The sequence below is a fragment of the Bufo gargarizans genome, chromosome 1 (assembly GCF_014858855.1).
Source record: "Bufo gargarizans isolate SCDJY-AF-19 chromosome 1, ASM1485885v1, whole genome shotgun sequence".
NCBI classification, from domain to species: domain Eukaryota; kingdom Metazoa; phylum Chordata; class Amphibia; order Anura; family Bufonidae; genus Bufo; species Bufo gargarizans.
In genome coordinates, this window is record NC_058080.1 from 300500398 (window position 1) to 300525924 (window position 25527).

The 25527-nt window shown below is 38.3% G+C and overlaps 1 protein-coding gene across 1 annotated transcript in view; it reads right to left on the reverse strand.

Annotated features, from left to right (window-relative positions):
- The window catches only part of ANTXR2 (ANTXR cell adhesion molecule 2), a 269460-nt gene that overhangs the window by 2853 nt on the left and 241080 nt on the right, over nt 1–25527 (reverse strand). The gene's annotated exons all lie outside the window — the stretch shown is intronic.

A 25527-nucleotide genomic window follows, 5' to 3' on the forward strand; every position in this document is an offset into this window, starting at 1 on the left:
CTCCAAAAACCTTAAACTCTGCTGATAGTGAACTAATGATAATGGCTTAAGTTGTACGTAATTGGAATATAAGTCCCAAAGAACAATCACACTTTAAAAACGCATACCTGAATATTCTATAGTTCAACTTTTATTTATAAAAAAAACAGATGAATAGTTTTCTTGATATACTTTTTATGTCATTCCATGTATTCTTCTTCTTGCCCTGGCTCTTAAGCTTCCTCTTTGTTTGGGCTTGTAGCACAGCAAACAGCTTTGCTTGACTTTCTAAGCATACTTTCACACTAGCGTTTTTCTTTTCCAGCACTGAGTTTGTTCATAGGGGCTCAATACCGGAAAAGAACTGATCAGTTTTATTCCTATGCATTCTGAATGTAGAGAAATCTGTTCAGGATGCATCAGGATGTCTTTAGTTCAGTCACTGCACTGAACAGTGTTTTAGACTACATTTAGATTTACATTGAAGTGTATTAGTGCCGGATCCGGCATTAAAGATACCGCAATGCCGGATCCGTCCTTCCGGTCTGCGCATGCGCAGACTGGTAAAAATGTGAAAAGAATATATAACGGATCAGTTTCTACGGGTGACATTCGGAGAGACGGATCCTTTCTTGCAATGCATTTGTAAGACGGATCCGCATCCGGATCCGTCTACAAATGCTGCCCATTTGTATCCAGATTGCCGGATCAGTCTGCCGCAAGTGTGAAAGTAGCCTAAGTCAGAGAGAGCCTCTCTGTAGTGACTCAGAACATCACGTTAAAATAATCAATGCAATACTCTTCTGTGGGCATCTTTATCTAGGCCTAGCAAGAGAATAATAGAACTGTCCCACTGTTTTTCCACTTATACTCCCACTACTATAACAGATTATCTAGCAGATAACACCTTTCCCTCACAGCAACAGTAACTGACAATAGGTTAACCGTTAATATATGAGGTCTTATCATTTGTGACTGCTATAAAAGAACAGTATTTTGTATTGAATTCTCAATAGCATATTACTGACTAAATGAGAAGGAAAAAGTCTAACATTTCTATAAATATTTTGTATAAATATAGCCTTTCTGATGGAAGTGTCTCCTTAAATAGTTAAATAGTAAATTATAATCTCAATGATGTGCACTTAAATTTATCACTTAAGGGGAATTTTTGACATCTAATTTGTGACCGTAGCACAGGTCCAGTCATAGGACACTAACAGCCTTTTAAGAAGGTTAAGATACTATTATAACTTAATTACTATAAAATTCTAAACATGTATACATTTATTCTGTATAATTTTACTTTTTAATATGCTCTAAAAAACTGAGAGATTAATTAGATACATATGAAATTGGCCCTAGTATTTATAGACTAGTAACTTGGCATGTAGTAAATAACAATTGCAAAAACTGAGCAAATTTACCAGTGTGTTCCAGCTGCAAAACCGGAATTAAAATGTGCCTAGAATCTACAATGGCACCTAGAATCTGTCTACAAAGTAGCAGAAATTGGTGCATCTTGATGCACCTAGAGTTTCCCAAATTTTTTGACTCTCTTGAAAAGGTGGTGGGGCTTAGCAGAAAAGGCGTGGCTTCCCAGGAAAAAGAGTGTTTCCTCCTCATATGCTACATTTTGTGCCAAAATTCCACCGCTATTCTGGCGTAAAATTCTGACTCAAAATAAGCCAGTCAATAGTTGGCACAGAGCTAGCCAAAAATGTCTATCCATACATCATATTTATCATCCAGCCTGAGCCACTGTGATAAATCTAATGCAGGTCTAGACAGTCTGTCTAGGTTTACACCATCTACAGGATTAGTAAATGTGCCCCACTGTCTCAGTTGTCTTTCTCCATATTTTTCAAACATTTGTAACACTTCGATATGAGGTTATTTTTTGTTTTGTGCTATTTATTCTAAGGGATAGGGGTAATACATATATATCAATGTATAAAGAGAGTTTCCTGTAGTGCTAAGGTAGAGCTAAATTAAGATCTCACTCACACACTGAAGAAATTTAAAGGGATCACCTCATTAGACCCTTTAAAAATAGTAAGCTAATCTTCTCAAGCTCAACTCCCATCTCCCATGGAAAACAGATTTGGTGCTGGAAGCAATGACCAGCTAGGGCAGTGATGGCGAACCTATGGCACTGGTGCCAGAGGCGGCACTCAGAGACCTCTCTGTGGGCACCCGCACCCTGGAAAAAGTCTATGGTGTACCAAATTGCCTTAGATGTTTTCTACCATCATCAGCGCAGGGGGCACTATGAACAGCACAGGCAGCACATTGAATGTAGGCAGGCTATTATAGCTACATGATAAAGTACATGGAAGGTATACTACATTAGACTGTAGTATTCAGGTTACATTGCCGTGTTGCCACCTTACGATAAATAAGTGGGTTTTAGGTTCCAGTTTGGGCACTCGGTCTCTAAAAGGTTCACCATCACTGAGCTAGGGTAATACATTACAGCCACTCAGATAAATAGCTGTGTAATCCAAGGATGGCCCATATCAGCCACAGTAGGAGGCCCCTCTATGATGCCCATATCCCCTAATCTTTATGAGATATCCCCATTAAAAAAGTAAAAGATGGACCCTGTTCAATTCTATAGAATGTAAGTAGAGATGATCGAATTTCTTAAAAGTTTGATTCAGCTGATTCGCTGAATTCACAAAAAATGTACTTTGTGGTGAATTACTTTGTCATGAACTGAATTTTTGGGTAAGTAGCGGGTGCAATGACAAGGAGCTGCAATAGGCCCACCACCATCATTGTACCCCTCAGATGCCGCAGTCATACATGATCGCGGCATCTGAGTGCAAAATGAACAATAAAAAAAAAATTAAACCAAACTTACCACCTCCACTTGCTTGCGACGGGCCGGCTGCCGCTATCTTGCTTGAAGATCTTGGCCGAAATCCTGTGCAGCGCAAGATTGCGTCAGCACGCCCGCCGGTGTGATGATGTAGTCTCACGCCGCATGGGATTTCGGCTGAGATGGAGGCTGGCGGCTCGTCGTGAGCAAATGGAGGAGGTAAGTTTGAATTTTTTAGATTTTTTATACAATTTTAGGTTAAGTAGATTCGCTGACACGAAGGTTGAGGAAATTCAGCTTCTAGGCGAATCGGATTTATCCTAAAATGTATCCTCATCTCTAAATGTATGCTAAAGCAAAAGTTTGCATCAGTTTGTGGATGCAATGGGAATCTGTTTTTGTACACATAACATAAATGGATCGTGACTTGTTAATAACAGTGCTTTAAACCCCCCAAAAAACATTAGTTTAGATCAGTTGGACAAAAGACGGGTCAGAACTAGTGTTGATCGAGCACCAAAGTGCTTGTGTGCTCGAGTAGAACACTTCTCGATGCTCGGGTTTTCTACCGAGCACCTGAGCACAATTAAAGTCAATATGAGGACCCCAGTCAATATGAGGACCCTAGTTTGGCTTCGGAGTCCCTGCTCTGGCTCCATATATAACTATGTCCATATATGGAGTCAGTGCTTGGGGACTTCCCAGTGCATTTAAATCTAATTTAGCCTGTATTACAGAAAAATTTCTGCCAGGTTACAAACTCACAACCTCCTGTATTAGAGGCAAGGCACTTAACCACTTATCTATAATAGCCGCATAGCCCGTTACAAAAAGAAAAAAAGAGACACTTCTACTGTACTGTACTTCTACTGAGACCTATACAGTAGGAGTCTCATATTTTATTCTTTTTTTGCAACTGGCTATGTAGCTATATAGTGTAGTGGTTAAAGTTCTGGGCTGTGATGCAGAACCTGTGAGATCAAATCCTGTCACAAGCTTTTTCAGAAATAAAGGCTAAACTTAATTTAATCATTGTATATATATATATATATATATATATATATATATATATATATACACACAGTACAGACCAAAAGTTTGGACACACCTTCTCATTCAAAGAGTTTTCTTTATTTTCATGACTATGAAAATTGTAGATTCACACTGAAGGCATCAAAAAAAAGGAACCATTTCAGGTGACTACCTCTTGAAGCTCATCAAGAGAATGCCAAGAGTGTGCAAAGCAGTAATCAAAGCAAAAGGTGGCTACTTTGAAGAACCTAGAATATGACATTTTCAGTTGTTTCACACTTTTTTGTTATGTATATAATTCCACATGTGTTAATTCATAGTTGTGATGCCTTCAGTGTGAATCTACATTTTTCATAGTCATGAAAATAAAGAAAACTCTTTGAATGAGAAGGTGTGTCCAAACTTTTGGTCTGTACTGTATATATATATATATATAAGTTTTTAGCCATAATATATTTACACATATTATATATTTAGAAATATATAATATATTATAATACAATATATTATGGCTAAAACATCAGTAGTAGTTTCCCATATATTATGCATATATATATTGTAATTACACATTTATTTTGTGCCATACATTCTTTACAATTACTAAAAAACATAAAATATATAAATCTAATTTAACCCCTATTTCTGAAAAAGTGTGTGATGGAATTTGAACTCACAGGGTCTGCATCATATCCCAGAACTTTGAACCCAAACTATATAGCTGCATAGTGAATAAAAAAAAAAAAGAAAATAAAAAATATGAGACTTCTAGTGTATAGGTCTCAGTAGAAGTACAGTACAGTAAAAGTTTTCATTTATTTATTTATTAATTAATTAACTGGCTATGCAGCTATTATAGCTGAGTGGTTAAGTGCCTTGCCTTTAATGCAGAAGGCTGTGAGTTTGAATCCTAGCAGAAATTTTTCTGAAATACAGGCTAAATTATATTTAAATACACTGGGGTGTCCCCAAGCACTGACTCCATATGGACATAGCTGTATATGGAGTCAGAGCAGGGACTCCTAAGCCTCGGACTCACACTGAGGGATTCCCTCACTGTACAGTGATCTTCTGCATAGAAATAGAGGCTAAATTAGATTTAAATACACTGACTCGACTCAACACTAGTCAGAACTGTTGCAGCCGTAACAGAAAATGTCACAGTTGAAAAAAAAAAAATGTTGAAACTAAGATACATCCTTTAAATAATATGACACAGATCACCAGGCATACACCAATTTTTACAAGGAGTCAGAACATGTAATTTCAACAGAATTGATATATCTGCCACGAAGAATTTTAACCAAGTGTTTCCAATATTGCAGGAAGGGGGAACTAAATTACACACATTTTTCCCATATACTTTTGTAACACTATGGCCATGCTATAACCATTGTCACACCGCACATTCTTTAGTACTATAAATGCCACATAACAGTGGATGTTTATTCTAGGAACTGCATCGAGTTCTCACAATGTTTCTTATCCTGCAGTGTTAATGGCACATCAGTGCACGCTGACACATCCATTCCAGGTTAAGTGTTTAGGACTTGGCCATGTTGAAACATTTGGAGCCTGACATCAGCTATCCACTCTCACTCACCAATGCAAGTTTAAAAAGCATAAAAAAACAAGTGTCGTATTCCCCGGCTGCAGGGCATTAAAATTCTACTGGCATTAACATTCCTGGGCTCCTTTACTGGCTTAGGATGTATTTCAGTGCAGTAACTCTTACAATATTACACTCACCTCGTAAATATTCCTCGACAAGCTGAGCATACAGTGCAAGATCCCTCTTTACGCCATGAATACAAAGTTGTTTGGAAGCACTCCACTACAGCAGAATCTGGTCGTATATACTTCTCATATATAGTTCTTTACTACATGACATGAGCTTTTTTTTTCAATTGAAATGTACAGTATCACATTTTTAAAGGGGGTAACAGAGAATTGTGATATTACACAGACACCCTTTAAAAGTTTGCCAACTTTTATTTGGTTTTATTTGTTTGCTTGATACTTTTTCTGCTCTGTGTTTGTGTATTTTTACACTTAACTACATTTTATTTTTCAATGGAACAATTTTTGCTATATTTTTTAACAATTTTTTTTACTATATGAAACATTACATCTCACTCTTACATCACACCAATAAGTAGGCTAAACTTTGACAACTGTGATAACAGTGAGTTATTACAGTACACAAAAGTGACAAATTCAACTCTGCTATATTCTGTATAGTAATATGTACGCAACTACAGTAAACAAGTAATTATTCCTAACATATAGCTATGGTTAATGATGGCGAATTTGTGTACTTTGATCCGAATTTCAGGATAAATTTGATTTGCCACAAATTTCCACATGCTTGAAGATCTCGCACAAAATCCTGTGCGCATAGACGTATGACGTCACCCACCGGCCGGCATAATGACATCATCTTGTGCAGCGCAAGATTTCATGCCAGATCTTCAAGCAAGATGGTGGTGGCCAACCCATCGCAAACAAATGGATGAAATAAGTATGATTTTTTTATTTTGGACTGTGTTATTTGTACCAGATGCCGCAATTATGTACGAATGTGGCATCTGAGGGATACAATGACGATTGTGCAGCTCCCCGTCATTGCACCCACTACTTACAAAGAAATGTGCTTCATCAGAAAGCAAATAGTTTTGTACAATTCGGCAAAGCAGCTGAATCAAATTTTCCAATAATTTGATCTCTAGCTATGGTCAAAATTGTACCATTTGGAATTAGCAAAAATAAGGTCACATTCTGTTACAAGAATATTTGTTGCCATTCTCCAACTTCAGAAATTAACTTCTATTATATTTATTACTTGGAACTAAAACCGAGTTCAGGAAAAAGGTTTTTAACAGTAGAAATTAATTTCTGAAATTATTACCCGAAGTCTCACGAGACTTCGCGCAGTAATAACTTAGACTCATAGGAGCCAATACATTCTAATACTGTATGGAGCACTCGCTCAGTACAGTATTTTAATAAAGTTTTATGAAAATCGACTTGGGATGTTGCAGCCTAAGTCGATTCGCTCATCCCTAGTTAGAAACATACAAAGGACAAAAAAATAAATAAATTTGGATAACCCCTTTTTGTCAGAAGTCACATTTCCATAGATAGTTTAAAGGCTTTTTTTACACCGCCCAATTGTCAGGCAGATTATCAGAGGCAAAAGTTTGCACTAACGTTCACAATAATCTGCCGGTGTAAAGGTGCTACCAATCACCCCACCCAATGAGCGAAACACTTGTTCATCAGGTAATACAATCACTAATGCTATTACCTAAATTATTGTTTCTGAGCAGCAGATTGTACCGTCCAAACACCTCTGCTGCTCAGAAACAATCTAGCTCTATGAAGACGAGTGATGCTATTAGTGATCACTCATCCTCATACTGTGGAGAGGGTCACTGCATGTAAATACAGCTTTCTCCTCCATTAAAGAGCAGGCAATTGTCGATAAGGAACGCTTCCTCCCGGACAATCACCTGCACCATCAGGTAGCTTAAAGGGGCCTTAATTGTTGTACACAGCTCCTTATGTAAATACTGTGAATGTCTTATAATATTAATTTCTGTAACTACAACTTTAAGAAGACAATTTGACTAAAGAAAAAAATGCCAGAGAAGCAAAGTAATTACATTTTAACTTCAGACGAGGGAACATTTTCACGCTCTTTATTATGCAATAAAAACATAAATATACTGGTAAAGAAAGGAATATATCTTGCTCGGCCACATGCTCTATGCAACAACCCTCTAGATGCCACTGTGATCCAGCTGTCTGCTTCATCAACAAAGCCTTCACAGTGTAATCTGATAGATGGATCCTTTGCAGTCATAATGAATTCACAGTTAATGACACTGACCACTGGGTCCTCTAAAGAATATCCATGCCAGACTCCATTTCTTACCATAATCCCTTCAGTTTCAAAGAGGAATAGAACTCATTATAAGGCAAAGGGATGCAACCCTCTCTGGCCATGTGCTTAGACCATGTCCTGACTACTTAAAATGTTATCAACCTTTTATAGAAGAAATGGCTACAAATACAAAAAAAAAGACACAAGGGCAAATACTGTGCAGCATCACCACTAGCAGCTTAGTAAACAGTAAAATGATGATGATAATAATATTATTATTAATAATAATAATAATAATAATACACTGCCTGTCCAAAAAAAGCATTGTTTCGATAAGCTTCTGCAATCTCACAAGATTTATTTCCATCCAGTGTTGCATTAATTTTTCACCAAGATCTTGCATTTATTATGGTAGAATCTGACTGCTGCGCAAAGCCTTCTCCAGCACATCCCAAAGATTCTCAATGGGGTTAAGGTCTGGACTCTGTGGTGGCCAATCCATGTGTGAAAATAATGTCTCATGCTCCCTGAACCACTCTTTCACAATTTGAGCCCGATGAATCCTGGCATTGTCATCTTGGAATATGCCCGTGCCATCAGTGAAGAATAATTCCATTAATGGAATAACCTGGTCATTCAGTATGTTCAGGTAGTCAGCTGACCTCATTCTTGGAGCACATACTGTTGCTGAACCTAGATCGAACCAACTGCAGCAACCCCATATCATAGCACTGCCCCCACAGCCGTGTACAGTAGGCACTAGGCATGATTGGTGCATCACTTTATCTGCCTCTCTTCTTACCCTGATGCGCCCTGGACTCATCAGACCACATGACCTTCTTCCATTGCTCCAGAGTCCAATCTTTAGGCTTCCTAGCAAATTGAAACCTTTTTTTCTGGTTTGCCTCACTGATTAATGGTTTTCTTACGGCTACACAGCTGTTCAGTCCCAATACCTTGAGTTACCTTCGCATTGTGCATGTGGAAATGCTCTTACTTTCACTATTAAACATAGTTCCACTGTTGTTTTACTTCAATTTGATTTCACCAAACATTTAAGTGATCGCCGATCACGATCATTCAGGATTTTTTTCCCGCCACATTTTTTCTCCTCGAATACGATAGGTCCCCACTATTCTTCCAGTTTTTAAAAATGTGTTGGACAGTTCTAATCTTAACCCAATTCTAGTAGTTTCTGCAATCTCCTTAGATGTTTTCTCTGCTTGATGCATGCCAATGATTTGACCCTTTTTAAACAGACTAACATCTTTTCCACGACCATGAGATGTGTCTTTCGACATGGTTGTTTAAGAAATGATAAGCAACTGATTGCACCAGTTGGGGCTAAATAACTTATTGCCAGCTGAAAGATAATCACCCATGCAGTAATTATCCAATAGGAGGCTCATAACTATTTGCTTAGTTAAATCCAGGTAGCAACTTTTTATTTTGGACAGGCAGTGTATATTATTATTAGTTATTTATTTGCTGTTATGATATTTTCATATTATACACATCAATAGATATCTCCCGTTGAATCTGTAATGTACAGTGAGGAACAGAAGTATTTGAACACCCTGCGATTTAGTAAGTTCTCCCACTTAGAAATCATGGAGGGGTCTGAAATTCACATTGTAGGTGCATTCCCACTCTGAGAGACAGAATTAAAAAAATAAAAAAGGAAATCACATTGTATGATTTTTAAAGAGTTTATTTTAGTATTACTATTTTTAGGGAATGATGTGGGATGGATGAAAACAATTCCTCCAATGTTCTTTATTCCTTTATGTCATTTATTGTGCAGTTAATAAAAACAATATTAATAATATTCATCTAGCATGAGGCACTATTTTAACCGGTAAAATAGTGGGCTAACTGGAGGAAACCCAACTGATCCCATTAAAGTCAATGGTGTTTACAGGGTAATTTGGTGGTTTCTATTACACAACAAATTGATGCCTTAATGATTTTCATTGTTCTGCTCGTAATATTTAGTGCAGATGTGGTCTAAGCCTGAAACCACTTTTAATTTAAGAATATTTTTACTTGAACATTTTTATTTATTTAACTAAAAGTGGTTATCCGGCTTTTTAATAAACTTTGACTCGCCCACCCTAGTCAGATCTGCGGAAGGATAGCAGTACAAAATAAAAAGTCAGGTAGACAGGGGTTCTATTGCTAATAGATGGAAGGGTTTATTTAGAATAGTTAAAACATACAAAAAAGGATGTAAACATGCAAAGTGTTTCGAGGGAGGGCTTCCCTCTTCATCAGACATATCATGTACCTGATGAAGAGGGAGACCCTCCATTGAAATTTGTAAACCCTGATGACATGTGCCATGGCAGTCAATGACTGGCTGCAGTGGAAATGTGTCCCCTAAGTCAGGGTTCCCCAACTCCAGTCCTCAGGGCCCACTTGCCGGTCAGGATTTAGGAGTATCCCACAGAATGAATACCTGTGGTAAGTCCTGATGCATGGACACTAATTATATCAGCTGCCCAATACTAAGGAAAGGTGGGCCCTGAGGACTGGAGTTGAGGACCACTGCCCTAAGTGGCACTTCACTGGGTTTCAACTATTCTATTTCCTTGTACATCGTTCCTTGGTCATATGATTTGGATAGCTGACAGTCCAATGATCATCTATTCCTTCCAATTTCCCCCATACACATGTACTTTTGGCTCAGAGAGAGTGAAGTAAGTGCTGACAGACACATTTGTTGATAGATTATTATCATTGAGAACAAAGGATCTGACATCTGCTAAAGGTGGAGAGTTGGGAACCACCCTACACATTAGATGGTTAGCTGGTCATACTAAAGTGCCAGTTGCATTTATATAAAGTGTAAGGTTGCAATAACATTTTACCAACTGTTATTATCTTAAAATACATTTTTATGCCAATAAAATGTAATATCTAAAGAAAATTTGCAAACTTTCTAATATACTGTTCAATATGTCACAACTTTGATGAGATTAGCTTATTGGGGGATGGAAATCTTTAGTATGAAAATCTGCCATAATATTGTACTAAGCACATTAATGCAAAGGTCCTAATTTCCATTTGTGTGGGCAGAAAGTTCTAACCTCCAAATTACTGCAAGTATTCAATGATAGAAAGTTGATACATTGAAAGTAGTTGAAAAATGTATAGTATATTATAAAATAAATATAGTATACTGGTACTTTCATTAGATAATGAGCTGAACTTTCAGTCCAACTCTTTTATTAACTTATAGTATATCTTCCAAATCCACTCCTATTTTTGTCTTCATCTTAAAACCTATTGATAATTCTGCACCATGCAAAATCTCTTTACTCACGAATCATATTTCATTTTCAATATAAGAATATACCACTTACACATTCATGTCTCAAATTCAGAATCTGTTCTCTAGAACGCTTTATTGTTTGAGCAGACTAATCACAGATCCATCCATTCCCAAGGTAACAGACCTCAAACAAACCCTGCATGCAGTCTAAACTTGCAGAAGTATGTTATTCTACTGCTCTGCCCCCTCTTCTTCCAAACCTACAGACATCAGAAAAGAACGTAGATGTGAGAAAGTAATACATGACTACAGGATCGGACTACACACAGAGTTTGTTTGTTGTTAGGATCAGACTACATAGAGTTGTTTTCAGTCTGTGACTAGAGATGAGCACATTTTTGAAAAGTTTGATGTTCGGCTGATTTGCTGAATTTTACTAACAAATATGCTTAGTCACGAAGCACATTAATTGTAAGTAGCGGGTGCAATGATAAGGAGCTGCGATAGCGCTGTCTCCCGTCATTGTACACTCATGATTGCGGCATCTGATTGTAAAAACTGTATAAAATTTACATTAAAAAAATTCTGTCAAACTTACCACCTCCATTTGCTTGCGACGGGCCAGCCACCGCCATCTTGCTTGAAAATATGGCGTGAAATCTCGCATTATATGTCATACGTCACCACACAGGGGATTTCGTCCGAGATGTTCAATCAAGATGATGGCTAACAGCCATGGAGGAGGTAAGTATGATTTGTTTTATATTTTTTTTAATACTATTTCAGGTTAAATTGATTCGCTAACACGAAGCACAAGCAAATTCGGCTTCGAGGCGAATCGAATTTGTCATGAAATTCGGATCATATTCCACTTCGTGGGATTTGATTCGTTCATCTCCATCTGTAACCATGGAGACATATTTGCTTAGGAACTGTATACATAAAATAAGATATTTCCAATAAATGAGTGCAGATAGATAGGTAGATAGGGGATAGATAGATAGACAGACAGATAGATATATAGTCTGTAGGTGTATAATTCATTATCTGCAAGTGACTTAAGAGTAGACCAAGCTCATGCAGCCATTTAAATAAGTCCCAACTCAACCATTACAAGGAATGCATAGTAAATTATGTCAAGTTAATAAGCTTGTAAAAAAGAGCAGTTAACAAGGTCTATTGTAAATATGTCTCTAGGGTCTGAGTTGTGACAAGAAAACATCCATAAAAAGTACATTGTGAACAAAGTTTTTTTAAATTAATTTTTAATACAGTAAATTAATCACAATGTAATATTTTATGCATCTATGCAAGGAATTTATTACTTGAGTACTGCATAATAGAACTTTAAAATTAATTTGCTGCTATTAGTGACAGGTATCTAATATAAGTAGAATTTTCACAATTTCCAATTTCAATATTAGGAAAATTGCTTATCCTGAGTGGCTCAGACTAACTCAATCTGCCAGAAAAGCATTTTGTCACGAGAGAATAATTGTTTACAGACTGGCATTATTCATAGCGGTTGTTTGTACTTGTTAGTGATTGACATCACAATTAGGTGTATTAGATAGCTCCCAGAGCTGAGCATATGTGGGAAACCATAAGATTGTGAATATACAGTACAATTAGAAGAGGATTATTCACAGACTTTGATACAGACTATCTGACTACTCTGGTGTGATCATTCAAACTTGAATGTTATGTATGTCAGGCGTAACATCCCTGCAGGACCCCATAGTTATATGTACATTATGGGAGTCTCTAGATCACTCATTCTTATAACTGACAGGACCAAGCTCCAAACACTTAATACAATAAGATCACTTGACTAAAAATACATTGACAATATAGATTTCAACAATGTATTTTGTACATGTAAGTCTTTCAACTCTAGACTACTTATTATAAAAGCAGACAAACGTAGAAGAGGTGCCCATAGAGAGGAATTAGATTACCTACAGTAACACCCCACCACTTGTTTTAAAAAAAACAAGTAGATCGTTGAGTTGGGTGTGGTGAAAAGTCATCTCTTCCACTGTACATCAAAGTCATAAATTTAATTAACAAACATTTACCAGCCTAAACCTCTAGCCTATGTGTACATATAAATGGTGCTATAAGCCAAATAAAAATGAAAAATAGTTCTGCTTTATAAACATCGGAGACACAGCCACCCAGATGTTTTGCATTTTTGTGTTTTTCTCGAGTTCCTCTTTGTGTTATTACTAGCAAACATTTGTAGAGCATAAAGTCTCACAGATAGCGTCTTGCTATCTATCCTTTTTATTATTATTTTTTTTTACTTATTTCAGTGCACTTCCAGATAAATGCCAGTCATTTGGCCAGGGCTAACTCGCAGAAGGAGCAGCAAGCACAGATGGTACTAATGCATAAATGTAATCTAGCAAAAGGATGCCAGCGCCAACGTAGAAATGTTCCAAATAACTGCAGCGCACTTACAGGCATACAGCAATTGGCAAGGTTAAAGCTGAGATTTGTGAGAGCTTACCATTCCCAAGTCAACGATGGAAATTCTAAAACAAATGAGCATATTTTATTTATTTAGTCTCCTTCTTCACGTAAAACACACGGATATTCCATTTACACATTCTGCAGGTAAGCAATATGCTGATGTGCATCACTTTTCACACTAATTGAGGTAAATGGCTACTGAAGTGCTTAGCAGGTGGAGATTTTTCTGCAGTAACTTTTACTTGTTACGCCATTCAAAAGCCACATGTATGGGATTCTCATTGCAATAAAAAATAACGAATTATTTGTAGTGTGTACTGGTGAGGCCATTGAAGACGTCAATGTATGATCTGTGACAAACACTTCATTGAATTAAGCCAAATATAAAATATAAACATACTGAATACATCCTCATGATAAAAGGTAGGAACACAAACACAATCTAAATGGGTGTGCTTCAAATGGTTGTAATTGTATAAATTAAATAATTCACATAGACACTAACCCTTCAATGGAAAATTTCTGTCTGTGTATGACAAGTGGTATAAGTGCTATGGTAACATCGAATCCACATAAGCTGTTACAATGCCAAAGTTTACCCTGTTCTGGTCATACCATACACCACCATCCATGCCATATCCTGCCAATCATGGAATGCACAGTCATATAGGTATTGGACCATGATGGCCTTAGGATAGTATAATGGCATCGATATTCAAACTTATGGTTCTCCTTGTCGCCACCGACATCAAGATTCAACCTGATCAAGGCAGTCACCTAAAAGCCTTCAATCTGTGCCAGGTACCACCGAGCGGACATACATTATACATTAAGTACCAGATCAGGGGACCCAACAAGGTATGCAGCATAATTGACATTATGCAGGTCCATCAATCATGGCCCTCACAGATGGATACAAATCAGACCCATGGTAGAAAATGTGGTCATCTGGAGTGGTGTAGTGCTCGACAGTTGAAAAAATACCATCTCTTGGCATTTGTTTGCAACTTGCTTATTGAAGAAGGTAACGGGCACACCCTAATCACAGATTAAGGTCTCTTGCACACAAATGTATTTTCATTTAGTTTCTGTTCCGTTTTTTTTTGCGGATCATATACAGAACCATTCATTTCAATGAAGGAAGGTACTCCATGTGCATTCCGTTTTTGTATTTCCGTGCCACAAAAAAATAGAACATGTCCTATTATTGTCCGCATTACGGACAAGGATAGTACCGTTCTATTAGGGGCCAGCTGTTCCGTTCTGCAAGATATGGAATGTATACGGATGTCATCTGTATTTTTTGCTGATCCGTTTTTTGCAGACTGGAAAATACATACGGTCGTGTGCAAGAGGCCTAAGTGTGAGTTCCCTGACCCAGTTAAGAGACAGTCACACATAAAGGTAGAAAAGCTGAGAAAAATGGTTTCGGCACTAAAGTTGTAATCCAATAAAAGCTTCTTCTTTATTGAAATACGTATACATCAGCAGACACAACCACGGAGCATGCAGTAATCGTTGACTCGTTTCAGACAATCTGTCCTTAGTCGTAACAATGTTCTATGTTGGTTTGGGATATTTAAAGGCCAACATCCCCTCCCCCCACAAAACCAGAGGAAGGGATATCTCACTACTATTGGTCATTCCAACATAGAACCACCTATTGCCCAATATATCATTAAAATTCACCTGTGCAACATAGTTCACTGGTGCTTTAGATCAAGTTAACCCCAGCCTCCCCACCTCAATCACATAAATAAGGCACCTGCCCTTTGGTATGGGGGCCTTGGGAAAAACCTGGTGAAAACCGCACAGCGTGCACAGTGACAAATACAATAAAAAAAAATTAAAAACATAACGGCAAACCACTTTCGAGCCGTCAAAACCAAAAGTTTCACAGACGAGCTAATATAATGTGTTGGCAAGATAATATGTACAAGAACATCAAAAGATTTCCCTTATTTTGTATTTCCCTATATTCAACTGCTATTGCTGATAGGTCATATATTAATTATTTTCTCTGGTTCAAACCTGTAGGGACCCTAGTATTAAGCCTAAAAATCCAGAAAGCTTCTCTCAAAAGGAGTTTCTTTCTATGATCACCACCCCGTAGTGGCGCTGTAACTTTTTCAATTGCAAAAGCACGGAAAGTGTTTGTTTCTCGACTGTGGATGTGAATAAAATGTTTAGCTGTATTTGAAATATTTAGAGCTGTAGGATTTGTTATATAATGTAGATGTTCAAAAATCCTATTTTTGAACTTACGTATAGTACTACCTACATACATTAGATGACATTTCAGACATCGAATCGCATACACCACTCCCGTGCTGTTGCAGTTTATATAACTTTTGATGAATGATCAGCGTTCTGGAAATTTTTCGTTACAGTTACATATTTTGCAAGTGTTGTTGCCCCACTTTGTAAATCCCTTATAACTCAGCCACGTATTCCCTGCATTTCTCATTTTATTTAGTGTGAATAATGATGGCGAAAGAGAGCTGGACAATGTATGAGCCCTTCTTGGGACTATGCGGCACCCATGTTTGAGGGCATCGTACAGTATTTCATCATCATATAAGATTGGTAGGCAACTTCTCACTATATCTCATATTTTGTCAAATTGCCTACTGAAAGTTAGGACTAGGGTCGGCAAATTGTTCCGCTTTCCCTCACCACCATCATATTGCTTTCCACCCTCTATCTCACTTACACCCTGTTTATCACAGAGATTTACCTCTTTAGATGGATTTTGTTTGTTTGCCTTGCTTTTTCTTTTATTCTTGTTTCTATCCTTATTTTTTATGGCCACCAAACAAAATCTCATGTCTGGAACACTTTGACACTAGGTTCTTTCCTCTCTGTAGCATCCATTTGGGATAGTTTCTATTCCTTAATCTATTATCAATTATAAGACACTGATTCTTAAAGGCTGTCTCCGTACTACAATTTCTGAGTGCACGTATGTATTCCCCCACAGGAATAGCCGTGATAACATGTACTGTATGGTGACTGATGGCACTTAGGATAGAGTTACCAGCCACCTCCTTTCTATAGGTTTCAGTGAACACAACTCTCTATGGGCAGCCACTTAATTTGAGATCTAAAAAATGGATTCTGGACATTTCCACCGCACATGTACATAAACTGGAGATAGTAAGGATTACAATCACAAGAGACACATAAAGGTACATAGGTCAAACATAAATTCTCATAATTTTACAGATGGTGTTTGGAGTTATACAGCCCATTCCGTGTAGCATTACTGATTCCATGTGTAGATTATAATACCACCTGGCTATAGCCTGGATAAATCATGTCATTGTTCCTGAACTTCTAATACAGGAAATTATAAAGATATCAGTTGTCCATACAGAACAGATGTCAGTATACTTGAACTAGGCTCATACAATCCTGTGCATAGTGTGTGATCCACATAGACCCAACAACCAATATCCTAACATTGTTCAACATATGTCCCTGGAGTAAATTTCTGCGACATCACACTCGGTAAGTTATTACATCTAGTTAGCACGTCATGGCTGTGACTGCTACATCTGTACACATCATTATGCTAAAATAGATGGGGTCAGACTACCAACCCACCTACCTTCCTAGCTCTTCAGACTGGTTTAAGTACTAGTGTAGATCAAGCATCATAGTGCTCGGGGGCTATAATGGAAGTCAATAGGCGAACCCGAGCATTAAACCAGGCACCCCCTGCTCTGAAGAGGGAAGGGTGCCTGGTTCAAAGGAAAAGGTTCGAGAACAGCATGGGGAGGTTGTCTGGATACATCTTGGACTCCCAGGTCGCTGTTGGGAATGATGTTGTCCGAGTAGTACGGCACTTTTACAGACTGACAATAATACGCACAAAACCGAAGATAAAATCAATATTAGAGGAAGCATTGTTAGGAAACATTCTTTCTTGTGTACTTACTTGTATGCAAGTGCTGCCAAAAATTACAAGGAAGAGGCACTCCGATACAATCTGTATATCACATAAAAGAGGGTCTCATTCACATTGTGGTATAATTGTTCAGCTAGTGGGACTCCTACACTCAAAGCCTATGCAGTGAAAGGGCTGCCTAAAATTACAAGGAACCGGCACTCTAATACACCCTTTATTACTCATAAAGGAGGGCATCATACACAGCCTTGAAAAAATATGATTGATGGCCTGCTGGTGACCCTCAAAAATATTTGGAGAAAGTGTCTGCTGATCTGACCATCTAAAACATTATGGGCGAGGGCCTGCTGCCTCTTTGGTGACTCTAGATAACTTGGGGATGATCGCATGTCCCCGTGATGGCGACAATCCATTCAGATGTCTGCCCTATCAACTTTTGATGTTATTTTCAGCGCCAACCACGGTGACCACGGGTAAGGGGGAATTAGTGTTTGATTCCAGAGAGGGAGCCTGAGAAACGACTACGACAACCACATCCAAGCAAGGCAACATGCGCGCAAATTACCTATTAGGTATAATTAGGTGAGGGCCTGCTGGTGAGCTGACCCTCTAAAAGATTGTAGGTGAAGTCCTACAGGTGATCTGACCATCTAAAAAATTATATGCGAGGGCTGAGCTGACCATTTAAAAAATTATGGGAGAGTGCCTGCTGCTTAGCTGACCATAAAAAAAATTACAGTGTTCAAAGAAGGCCGGCTCGCCTGAGTAGTTCAGCTAGGAATAATGGAATAGGACTCTATTTTGTTGGTTTTCGGAACTGGGGTCATTATAAAGAGGGATGGCTGGGGGCATCGTATTGCGCCGCTAGAAGTGAAATTCTTGGACCGGCGCAAGACGAACCAAAGCAAAAGCATTTGCCAAGAATGTTTTCATTAATCAAATACGAAAGTCTGAGGCTCGAAGACGATCACATACCGTCGTAGTTCCAACAAGCAGACATGGTCTATGGAAAAATTGCATTGTATGTCACAGATACATTTTTGAAGCGCACACATTAAACTGCAGATGTGGCAATGGTAAGGTCACTGTCAGAAGCGGACATCTACGGAAAAAGTACACTGGATGTCACTGGTATTTTAGGGATGTGCACACTTTACACTGGATATGTGGCGCAGCTAATCTCACTGTCCGCAGCAGACACCGTCTATTGAAAAAGTACAATGAATGTCACTGATATTTTTGGCATGCACACACTTTACACTGGATATGTGGCGCAGCTAATCTCACTGTCCACAGCGGACACCGTCTATTGAAAAAGTACACTGGATGTCACAGATGTTTTTTGGATGCACACATTTTACACTGGAGAAGTGGCACGAATAATGTAACTGTCTGCAAAGGACACCATCTACCGAAAAAGTACACTGGATGTCACTGATATTTTAGGGATGCACACACTTTAGCTGCGCCACATCTCCTGTGTAATATCACTGTCCGCAGCGGACACCATTTATTGAAAAAGTACACTGGATGTCACAGATATTTTTTGGATGTGCACACTTTACACTGGAGATGTGGCACAGATAATTTAACGGTCAGCAGCGGACACCATCTACGGAAAAGTACATTGGATGTCACTGATATTTTAGGGATGCACACACTTTACACAGGAGATGTGGCGCAGCTAATGTCACGGTCCTCAGCGGACACAGTCTATTGAAAAAGTACACTGGATGTCACAGATATTTTTAGGATGCGCACACTTTACACAGGAGATGTGGCACAGCTAATCTCACAGTCCGCAGCGGATACTGTCTATTGAAAAAGTACATTGGATGTCACTGATATTTTAGGGATGCACACACTTTACACAGGAGATGTGGCACAGCTAATCTCACTGTCCGCAGCGGACACCGTCTATTGAAAAAGTACACTGGATGTCACAAATAATTTTTGGATGCACACACTTTACGCAGGAGATGTGGCGCAGCTAATTTCACTGTCTGCAGCGGACACCGTCTATTGAAAAAGTTCACTGGATGTCACAGATATTTTTTGGATGTGCACACTTTACACTGGAGACGTTTCATGAATAATTTAACTGTCCGCAGTGGACACTGTCTATTAAAAAAGTACACTGGATGTCACAGACATTTTAGGGATGCGCACACTTTACACAGGAGATGTGGCGCAGCTAATCTCACAGTCCGCAGCGGACACCTGTCTACTGAAAAAGTACTCTGGATGTCACAGATATTTAAGGGATGCGCACACTTTACACAGGAGATGTGGCGCGGATAATTTAACTGTCTGCAGAAGGTACCGTCTACCGAAAAAGTACACTGGATGTCACTGATATTTTAGGGATGCGCACACTTTACAAAGGAGATGTGGCGCAGCTAATCTCACTGTCCGCTGCGGACACCATTTATTATTAAAGTACACTAGATGTCACAGATATTTTAGGGATTCGCACACTTTAAACAGGAGATGTGGCGCGGACAATTTAACAGTCCGCCGCAGACAGCGTCTACAGAAAAAGTACACTAGATGTCACTGATATTTTAGGGATGCACACTTTACACAGGAGATGTGGTGCGGATAATTTGACTGTCCGCAGCGGCCTATTAGACGCTAATTAGCACAGGATGCACTAAAAATGTATATTGCTGCTGTCACACACAATAGTCCTTAAAAGGATTTTTGGCTCTCTGAAAAGTTTTTGTAATAAAAATCTTCCTATTACACCCCCTACACTGTCTGTCCCTTCCTATGCACAGCTCTCGCTAACACTGAGCAATTTAGCGCAGGTTGCCCTACAAACATATATTGCTGCTGTCACACACAATAGTCCTTACAAGGACTTTTGTGTCTCTGATACGTTTTTGCACAAAATTTATATTCAATTACACTGCCTAGACTGTCTGTCCTTTCCTATGCTCAGCTCTCCCTGACTACAAATGAGCCGAACATGTGTCATCGGGTGCTATATAGCACACGATGATGTGCTCCAGCCAGCCAATCACTGTAATGCCAGTAACCAACATGGCTACTTGCATTACAGTGAGGGTAGTACTTACCCGCACATAACGTGCGGGGAGGAGACTCGAGCATGGTGCTCGAGCACATGTGGTACTGGGCTGCGTACCACCATGTGCCGAGCATCGAGATGCTCGAGCCAAACAAGTGTTCGGCCGAGCATTCTTGATCATCACTATTAAGTACATAATCCTTAACCCACCAACTTTTTCTATCCAATGGAGAATCGTTTAATCTGATTTCTTCTATAGAAACACATTCTAACTTTCGCCAGTTTTTAAAATATATGACTAGCTATTCATTTCTATTATTATTCCCTATGTAGTATATTACAGTTATATTTTGGCAAGACTCAATTATTTTATTAACTACAACTGCATGCAAACTTATTTTATTCCAAATTTTTATCTGTACTTGACAATGTAAAATTCTAAATCTTTTTACAATAAAATTGTGGGGATCACAGGGTGGTCGTAACCCCTAGAAATGAATAGTGTATAATGCGATGGAAAAATGAATCCAGCCAGCAAAGGAAGCAATATGGACAATCACAATACATCAATAAGTGGCTTGTATTAACTTTCTGTACATGATACATGCCACTTGCTGAAGTGAGACAACCCCCTTAAAAGAACTTGATATAATACAAAATGCTATTAATTGAACTCATGTTTAATTATTACACATTTCAAAGGAATACCATTAGTAATCTTAATTTAAATTAACCTCTTCTCGCCGTGAACAATTCATTGCCACGCCATATTCTGACAACCATAACTTTCTTGTATTTTCATCTATGGAGCTGTGTAGGGATATTTTTGCGGTTTGATCTGTAGTTTTTATTAATACCATTCGGGGGTATGTATAGCTTTTTGTATCACTTTTTATTCTAATTTTTTTAAAGGGATGAATGCATGGGATAAATAGTTTATATTTTCATAGTTCGTGCATTTTAAGATGTGTCCAATACCAATGATGTTCATTTTTGTATTTGTATATGTAAAATGTAAGCCCTACCATGAGGCAGGGCTCAATAGAAACTTTGCTATGGCAGGCCTAGGAGCCCTCCCAAGGGTTGTGGCTTCCATAGCAACTGGACGGCTCCTGCTATGATTGCAATTGACTACGGCAACCAGTTATCTCTTTTAAAAATCCAACATCTAACCTGAGGATAGGTCATCAGTATCAGGGGCCTTGAAAACTCCTTTAAGCAGCTCTCCTTTCACTCATAGTGCCAGTTCTGTAGTTCTTCTGTATAAAGGCTCTCCATATTGACTGCTAATTGGGTACAATGCATAGGGAACGCTCATACCTAAGCACACAATCTGTAAGTGTAACCTGATGCTTTCACACATCCCTGAGCAGCACCACAGGAGATAAAGAGATATGTTTTGTCAACTTGCGACTCATCATGTTTTAGATTAAATAGCGCCCTAGGCAGGTACGTACCATGGCCCAACCATTGTCCCTGCCCTCACATCACTGGTCACAATTATTGTTTTGGTCAGTCCCTGAAGTGAAATTATATCTCTCCAGAAATACACACTTCCCATTTATTTGAACTCTATTCCTTGAACTCTTTCGTCCTTGCATTAGCTTTATTTATTACTTTTACTACACTGGGGCTTAGAAGAACAGTTATTATTGAAAGTTTTGTTGTACGTTTAATTTGTGTGTTTTTCTTGAAGTCCTGCCAATGTTTCATTTTTCGTCTTTGGAGAATTTTAAATTACCATAGAAATCTATAGTTCTTTATGCATGATAAACCCTTGATTTCAGTCAACCAAAGAGAAAAAAAAGTCACATTCACAAACCAAGTGGGTGAAAACTGCCCTTAATAATTTAGTTTATTTAAAAATAAACTAATATATGGTACTCAGTAAAAGTTCATTGGTATATGAAATATAAATGCTGTAAAACATTATCTAGCAGCTGTATATAAGGTTGCAATGTGAAAAAACTGTGCTAAACGTTAAATTACTAAGAAATCCCACTCGTTAATGGTTCTCTGGAATTAAATCATATGACCTTGTCTAGTCTATACTGAAGTAACCTAATAAAAAAAAAACATAAATGTAAAATACAAATTAATATATATATAAAAACTCCAAAAAAATAAATAAAACAGGTGTGGGTTTGAAAAACAGTACATATGAAAGTAATATTATTTCATATATTTATACTATATTGTTATTTACCATTTATTTTGCAATGATAACGATAGAATTTTACATAGAAAGATTTTTGAAATGGTCTAAAAGAGAAAAACTGTCTTTGGCTACTTTCACACTAGCGTTTTTACTGGATCCGGCAGGGTTCAACAAAAACGCTTCCATTACTGACAATATAACCATTTGCATCAACGGATCCGGTTGTATTATCTTTAACATAGCCAAGACGGATCCGTCATGAACTCCATTGAAAGTCAATGAAGGACGGATCCGTTTTCTATTGTGGCAGATTGTGGCAGAGAAAACGGATCCGTCTCCATTGACTTGCATTGGGGGTCATGCCGGATCTGTCTTGCTCCGCATCCCAGGACGGAGAGCAAACTACAACATGCTGACAATGAATGGGGACAAAACTGAAGCGTTTTCTTCTGGCATTGAGCCCCTATAACGGATCTCAATACCGAAAAACTAAAATGCTAGTGCTAAAGTAGCTTAAGTTGCCCATACTAACCAGTCATGGTCCAGCTTTTATTTTTCAAGAGCATTTTAGGAATTGAAAGCTGCACCATGATTTAACCCATATGGGCAACAAAGCGTTCACAAATCTACTAACAGTATTCACCAAACAGAAAAAGTCTAAACCCCAATGATCTAATGTTTATCACCAATCCTGAGGATAAGTGATGAATACTTTTCTTGTGATAACCCTTTAACAGGAATCATTCTCATGTGGAACTCAGACAGTATTAAATTAAGAATTGAATAAGGTTGATGAAAGGAGTGAGGTCCATCCAAGTATGTAAAACAATACTGGGTGCACTACAGTACTTATTTCCAGTTGCCCCTGCATAAAATTTAGCAGCAGATAGTCAAAATGAACATAACACATCAAAAGGTCTAATAGGAAAACATTTAACAATTTAGATATAGTAAAAATTAACTGCCTATAAAAAATAAACATGATTATATATTTATATGGAATACTTGTGAAAAGTTTTCTGTCATCTTAAAAAGAAATGTTTGCTCCAAGGTCAGAGCCACAAGGTGGTTTATAAGGGTTTTTTCTATCCCATCCCTCAAATACCAGTGAAGAGGTATGTATTCCATAACTAAAACTAGATGTTTAGATGTTTACAAGGGTGTGTCTACCTTTCACACACCTTCACAGTTTATATCTGGATGAACTCAACCTTAACCGATGACTAACCATGTAAATATATTGTATTACTGATTGGTACCAGTTCTGAGATCCACTTACATTATAGTCAAGATGCAGTTACATATTTTCTGCTTGTTACTGGAAACAGTCAACAAGCTTGTTATTAAGCACCTACTTCTATTATCAAGTGTGATTCCGCAATACACGGGTCACCAGCCATGTGCATTCTGCATCACGGATGCGGACCCATTCACTTGAATGGGTCCGCAAATCTGGAGATGTGGTGCGGAACGGAACCCCAAGGAAGCACTACAAAGTGTTTCTGTGGTATCTTTTTGCGGAACAGACGGATTGCGGACCCCATTCAAGTGAATGGGTCTGCAATCCGCATGTGACTACCCTACGGTCAGTGCCGTGCATTGCGGACTGCAATTTGCAGTCCACAGCACTAGCACGGAGCCCTTACAGACATGAGAATAAGCCCAAAGGCTGTAACTCAGAATAGTAAGTTAATCAATGTAATGACAAAAGTACTGTCACAACCAGACAGCTGAGAAGCTCTGACAGAAGCCTTTCAGAACCTCCTCCTTGAGTTTTCTTTGTTTTTGGTTTTCAGTTCCTCATCTCGTTAGCCTCTCTCAGCTGTCATGTAGTTGGACTGATTGCATCCCTTTAAATTCCTCCCCATAATGCATTAGTGTGCGGTTTATACAGCTTCCTAGAGTGTGTGTGCATGCTGATCCTATTTCCCAGTCTTCTACAAGTTAAGTGTTGTACATTCATTTGTGATTTTCTGTTTGCTGGATCCCAGATGACCCTGACTCCCTCCGTGTCTAGTGTAGGGAGCCGGTGGTCGTGTCCCTTCACTATTGTAGGGTGTTCAGGTGTTATATAGTCGAGGTACGAGGATATGCGATCATCCACCATTGGGATTATCGCATAGGCTGAGCAGTAAGGGAGAGAGCCAGGTCTGATGCAGGGGTCTCCCTTTTTGTTCCTTAGTTTTGGATCCAGTGAGTCATATATTCATTTTGCATTGTCTTGTTTCCTGTACACCTTCCGTGACAAGTACATAATATATATTGTTAATTCAATATATACTGTATATAGTTTTCACAGATGATTATAAGCTTTCAGCATTTAATCCTATAGAATTATGGTCCTAAATTTCACTCAGTGAACCAGTGAAGTTTGAAACTGCATTATGTGTCACAGATTAGACATGTACAGAAGAGACATAAATGCATGGAGTTGACAAGAACGGTAGAGAACAACAGTAAGTTATAATGTACATTTCATATACAGTGGATATAAAAAGTCTACACACCCCTGTTAAAATGTCAGGTTTCTGTGATGTAAAAAATAATGAGGCAAAGTTAAATCATTTCAGAACTTTTTCACCTTTAATGTGAGCTATAAACTGTACCACTGAATTGAAAAACAAACTGAATTCTTTTAGGTAGAGGGAAGAAAAAATATAAAAATAAAATAATATGGTTGCATAAGTGTGCACACCCTTAAAATAATTCTTTGTAGAAACACTTTTTGATTTTATTACACTACTCGGTCTTTTTGGGTATGAGTCTATCAGCATGGCACATTTTGACTTGCCAAGATTTGCCCACACTTTTTTGCAAAAACACTCCAAATCTGTCAGATTGTGAGGGCATTTCCTGTGCACAGCTCTCTTCAGATCACCCCACAGATTTTCAAAACTTTAATCTTCTTCTGGTGAAGCCATTCCTTTGCTGATTTGGATGTATGCTTTGGGTCGTTGTCAT